A 6,376-nucleotide genomic window follows, 5' to 3' on the forward strand; every position below is an offset into this window, starting at 1 on the left:
CCTGCTACCTCAAGCTTCTAAGAATATTGTAACATACACTAAATTGGCCTTTGAATTCTACTACGTGTAGTATGTGCAAGGTCCAAGTTTTAGACTAACTTGTTCAGTTCTTATACACATCATTGGTTCTATTGGGCTGCAGCATTGCATAGCCTAACACTTGTTTGACTCCGATCAGATCTTAACAAATAAGAGCAATGAAACCTTTTTTTCCTACAATAAGTTTCCATCACATTTTTCCCCAGTCGTTATGGTCCTCAGAACAGCTAGCAGCTTGAAGAGAAACTGCACTCATCCTAATCAGACATAAAATGTAGAAGATAATTAAAGAGTGAGAATGAGTTTACCAGAATCATTGTACCGATTTGATAGATTGAAACAGACATTTTACAGCCTTTCTAAAAATGTTCAATCAACCCCAAATGGGCCATCGTCTGTCAAAGGCCTGATTGCATATCGCATCAAAATACCTGTGCGTTTAGTCTGATTCAAGCAGGTTTTTGTAGCCAAAACTGTACAAGAGAATTTTGCACAACATTTAGACCTAATAGGGCTACAATGTAGGATATGGTCTATAAAATCAACCTAGCCTAACCATATCAAATGAAGCTTTATTTTTGAACATTACAAACATGAACTCAACATGCTTCACAGGGAAAAATAACTAATACAATTCAAATAAAAACAAATGTTTACTACTCAAAGATAAGAGCCTATGAAACTAAATTATAAACAGACAACAAAAAAAATCACACTACGGAAATGCAAAGCTAAAATGGTGTGTTTTAAGATATTTTCAAAATATCTCCAGTGTCCACACCCATCAGGTTCTCTGGCAGGCTATTTCAGAAGTTGGGGGCATAAAGGCTGCCTCTCCATTGCCTCTTGGTCCTAGGCTTTGGGATAGTTAAATGGCCAGTGCCTGAGGGACCTCCTGGGTACATAACTTTAAAGCATGTCTGACATGTATTGGGGTTCATAATCATGGATTGATTTAAAAAACAATCGAAAACCCTTACAAGTAATTCTAGAACTCACAGGTAATCAGTGCAGAGATATTAAAACCGGTGTAGTGATTGTTTTCCATCTGGTCTTGGTCAGTACCCATTTTGCAGCATTCTATATGTTTTGCAGTTGACCAATGGCTTGCTTGGGTAGACCAGACAGGGGAGTATTACAACAGTCAAGTCTGCTTGTAATAAAAGCATCTATGAGTCTCTGTATAAGCCTGAGAAACAAATAAATCAAAGCTCAATCTGTTAACAAAATACACCTACATAATGGGGATGACACCAGTATATTTATGGGAGGGAGGGAGGGAAGAAACACACACACACACACACACACACACACACACACACACACACACACACACACACACACACACACACACACACACACACACACACACACACACACACACACACACACCTTCCTGAGCGCCAACTCAGTCACCAACTCGCTGATACAAAGTAAACTCTCCTCATTTATAGCCTATAGTGCACCTGCGCGTCAAGCCGATCGATTAATTAGGATAGAACAGGGGTTTTCAAAGTCATTACACCGAGGGCCGAATGTCTGCCGGTTTTTGTTTTTTCCTATTAAATAAGACCTAGACAACAAGGTGAGGGGAGTTCCGTACTAATTAGTGACCTTATTTGATCTGCTTCAAATGGCTTTTGTGTCAACTGTGTCACAAATTAGAACGCATTACGCAATAGTTTATGACGCTTTAACTGTAACATTATAATCATGATTAGAGCGGTCCACTTTATGCTCTTGCTACATTTGCTCACGGTTAAACCAACCTTCAAACGCGCCATTAACGGGGCAAATGCTGAACACTAAATGTAGCAGGCCTAGATGATAGCTTCCATCGCCAATATGTTTGCTACAGCAAATAATTATTTCAGGAACGGTGAAAATTTCTCTTCTCGGCCTCTGTTCCTAGGTCTTGATGTGACAATCCTTGTCAAGACCGTTGTGTTTTTGTTTTGCTCGGGCATCATACTGTGGTGCTTATGGGATCTATGGAGAGGAAATGATGACACAGATTTTTTGTAAGTTTAGAAACTTGTTTGTGTGTGAGTGACAGAGGCGGCTGGTGGGAGGAGCTATACGAGGATGAGCTCATTGTTGTCTCTGGAATTTAATTAATGAAACGGTATCAAACACATCATACATACAGTACCATTCGAAAGTTTGGAAACATCTACTCATTCCAGTTCTTTAAAAAAAAAAATTCTACATTGTAAAATAATAGTGAAGAAATCAAAACTATGAAATAACACATATGGAATCATGTAGTAACCAAAAAAAGTGGTAAACAAATCAAAATATTGTTTATGTTTGATATTCTTCAAATTAGCCACCCTTTGCCTTGATGACAGCTTTGCACACTCTTGGTATTCTCTTAACCAGGTTCATGAGGTAGTCACCCTGAATGCATTTCAATTAACAGGTGTGCCTTTTAAAATGTTAATTTGTGGAGTTTATTTCATTCTTAATGCATTTAAGACAATCAGTTGTGTTGTGACAAGGTGCGGGTGGTATAAAAGGTGCGGGTGTTAAAAGACCAAGTCCAGATTATGGCAAGAGAAACAACAAAATAAGCAAAGAGAAACGACATTCCATCATTACTTTAAGACATGAAGGTCAGTCAATGCGGAAAATTAAGAACTTTCTTGAAAGTTTCTTCAAGTGCAGTCGCAAAAATCATCAAGCTATGATGAAACTGGCTCTCATGAGGACCACCACAGGAATGGAAGATCCAGAGTTACCTCTGCTGTAGAGGATAAGTTCATTAGAGTTGCCAGCCTCAGAAATTGCAGCCAAAAAAAATGCTTCACGGAGTTCAAGTAACAGACACATCTCAACATCAACTGTTCAGAGGAGACTGCGTGAATCAGGCCTTCAATGTCGAATTGCTGCAAAGAAACCACTACTAAAGGACACCAATAAGAAGAAAAGACTTGCTTGGGCCAAGAAACATGAGCAATGGACATTAGACTGGTGGAAATCTGTCCTTTGGTCTGATGAGTCCAAATTTAGATTGTTGGGTCCAGCTGCCGTGTCTTTGTGAGACGCAGAGTAGCTGAACGGATGATCTCCGCATGTGTGGTTCCCACCATGAAGCATGGAGGAAGAGGTGCAATGGTGCTTTGCTGGTGAAACTAAGTTATTTATTTAGAATTCAAGGCCACAGCATTCTGCAGCGATACGCCATCCCATCTGGTTTGAGCTTTTGTTTTTCAACAGGACAATGATCCAACCCACCTCCAGACTATGTAAGCGCTATTTGACCAAGAAGGAGAGTGATGGAGTGCTGCATCAGATGACCTTCACAATCACCCGACCATCAACCCAATTGAGATGGTTTTGGATACGTTAGACCGCAGAGTGAAGGAAAAGCAGCCAACAAGTGCTCAGCATATGTGGGAACTCCTTCAAGACTGCTGGAAAAGCATTCCAGGTGAAGCTGGTTTAGAGACTGCCAAGGGTGTGCAAAGCTGTCATCAAGGCAAAGGGTGGCTACTTTGAAGAATCTAAAATCTTAATTATATTTTGATTTGTTTTAGACTTTTTTGGTTACTACATGAATCCATATGTGTTTTTTCGTAGTTTTGAGGTATTCCCTATTATTCTACAATGTAGAAAAGAGTGTGAATAAAGAAAAACCCTTGAATGAGTAGGTGTGTCCAAACTTTTGACTGGTACTGTATGGAAACCACACGTTGGGCTCATTCTATTAATTCTATTCCAGACATTACAATGAGCCCATCCTCCTATAGCCCCTCCCACCAGTTACGTGTGTGTGTGTGTGTGTGTGTGTGTGTGTGTGTGTGTGTGTGTGTGTGTGTGTGTGTGTGAGCAATCAAACGAGAGTCTGTGCGTGTGCTCTGGCCAACACTTGAGGAATTTCATACATTTCTTGTCTTTACATTTTTTTTATATCAGTGGTATCTTTTCTCACAAGGGACATGCTGAAGGATTTGACCACCCAGCGCTACACTCTATACAGTAGCTGCTTAGACCATGTGAAGGAACTGGATGATCTTCCGGAGAACACTGTGCACAAGGTCAGCTGTGGGAGCAGAAGACAGAGGAAGCCACAGCGGAGGCAGCCTCCAGATTCCTATCTTGACTCCAGCCCAGATTATAGCCATGCTACTAAATGTGACTCTGAATACGACAATGAATATGACTTTTTCTACGACAGGGGCAGTGAATTGGAAACAAAGAGAAAACCTTTATTTTCCTCCAAACGTCATGACGAGTTACCGTCTGACTGCAAACAGTGTGGGTCTATGTACCTATACAACAACGATGGTGACAGGTGCGTCAACATCAGAGTAGACACTCCAGAGTCCAGAAATGACACCGCCACCAGCAGTGAGACGGAGTACAGCTTTTGGCCTCTGAACATTAAGGGGTCTTCTGATTCTATCAGCTCATTTACCTCCTGGTCCTCCTTCAGCTCAACATCCAATCCATCTACTCTTGTGTCTGAGATGAGTGAAACAGTCCATGCTACACCAGTGGTTTCTAAAGATGAGCCATCCTCTACTAACAAAGGTCCCGCTGGCAGGTCAGAGTTGAATAACCCACTGTCAGAAAAAATGCAAGGGAGGCACAATCTGGAGCACAGCATCCGCCGAAAGATCATACGCAGGTTATGGAGACGTGCCATATTGTTGGTTCGAGTTATTGGGAAGCTACTCCCAGAAAGACTGAAGCAGGCCACAAAGAGGATTCCTGAAATTCTTTTAATTGTTGAAGAGCAAAATCATAAACCAATGGTATGTGACAAAGTTACAGATCCCAACCAGCACGACAACGCAAAGACCACATTTAAAAAAGATAACACTACTCTTATATCCCAGGTGGCAATCAATGGTCAGAAAGATCTGAAACGGGAAAAGATGGAGACTAGAACATCTAGCAGGCCCTTAGGTTTGAAATTATGTCCAGGGTTGGTGAAGACTCCTCGTCCTCAATGTTTTGTCCATCTTTTTGCATTTCCCAAGCAAAGATCATTTTTAATCCGTATGATTGGAGAGGAAACAACTGATTTCCTTGAGATGACTCTGAAACAAAACCGACTACACCACCTACTGGGAGTGCCTACTCTCTACTCAGACTCCCTGGAGAAGACGGCAGCCGAGGAGGTCACACCACAGCCAGTTCAGTTGGATTTCCATGGTGTAGAAACCCCATTCCTCCCCCAGGAGGTAAGGAACAGACTTGAGTGTCATGTGAAGCATAAAGTTATAAAAAAGCAGTGGGCTCTTCCTAAGCTTGCTTTGAAGTATATAAAAGCCTTTAGGTCAGAAGGCGCTAAGTGTCAGAGATATAAGAGTATGGACAACGGAAATCTGATTATAGACAGTAACGCTGAAACAATTCCCCAGCCTCTGATCACTTGCCAACAACTTCAGGATGAGATAAGGCCAATAACAGTAACATCACTGGAAACAGATGGGGAGAAATCCCTCTCTGCAGCATCAAGTCAGTCTGATTATTCTACTGAGGAAAGTGTATGTAGCAGTGTTCTTGTCATAGATACATCCACTCAACCTGATGCGTTGGAAGTTAGCAAAACTTATCCCAGGACCAAATTTGAAATAGAACTGAAGAGCAAGTGCCTAGAAATCAGATTGTCTATGCCACAGGGAAGGGTTCCTCCGAAGAGGTTGGTAAAGAAGCTAGTCGGACCAGGTATGCGCATCCCTATACCCAGAGTGAAAAATATTTTATTCATGAGAAAGGCATCCATTAAACTTCTTGAGATTAACCTGAAACAGAAGCATTTGGCAAATGCATTGGGAGCACCTACCATCTTCAGCAAGTCTATGGAACTGATCACACCCAAAGAAACTCCTCAGCCTAAGGAAGTGTCAGAGGTAGAGTTTGAATTGAATTGTTCTAAGGCACTTATCAGCAAAGAAATGAGAGACAAGCTAGAGTTCCACATCAAACGCAAAAAAATCCAACACCTCTGGGGTCTGCAGGAATCCCTTAATGCCCTCATACCCAAGGCACCAAAAATGGATCCCAGCAGGGTTTTCCCAAAGCCCAAGTATGACATTGAGGTAGTGACAAGTGACATGCCCTTTTTGATTGACGGACAGAAAGAGGCTTTAGAGTGCAATGTGAGGAAAAAGAAAACTCACAAGAACTGGGGTTACCCAAAACTGATAATGGACTCTCTGAAGGCATTTGAGGTTCCTGAGGCCAAAAACCTGGACAAGAGACACCCTCCAGCAGCTTCCAAGGATGTCCCTGTGGAGCCGATGTCATCAACGTCCTCACAGAACTGAGTAAAACACCAGAACAACTCCCACAGCAGTCCTGAAGGGAGAAGTGGATCTTGCTC

This window comes from Oncorhynchus masou, chromosome 15, assembly GCF_036934945.1.
Source record: "Oncorhynchus masou masou isolate Uvic2021 chromosome 15, UVic_Omas_1.1, whole genome shotgun sequence".
NCBI lineage: Eukaryota > Metazoa > Chordata > Actinopteri > Salmoniformes > Salmonidae > Oncorhynchus > Oncorhynchus masou.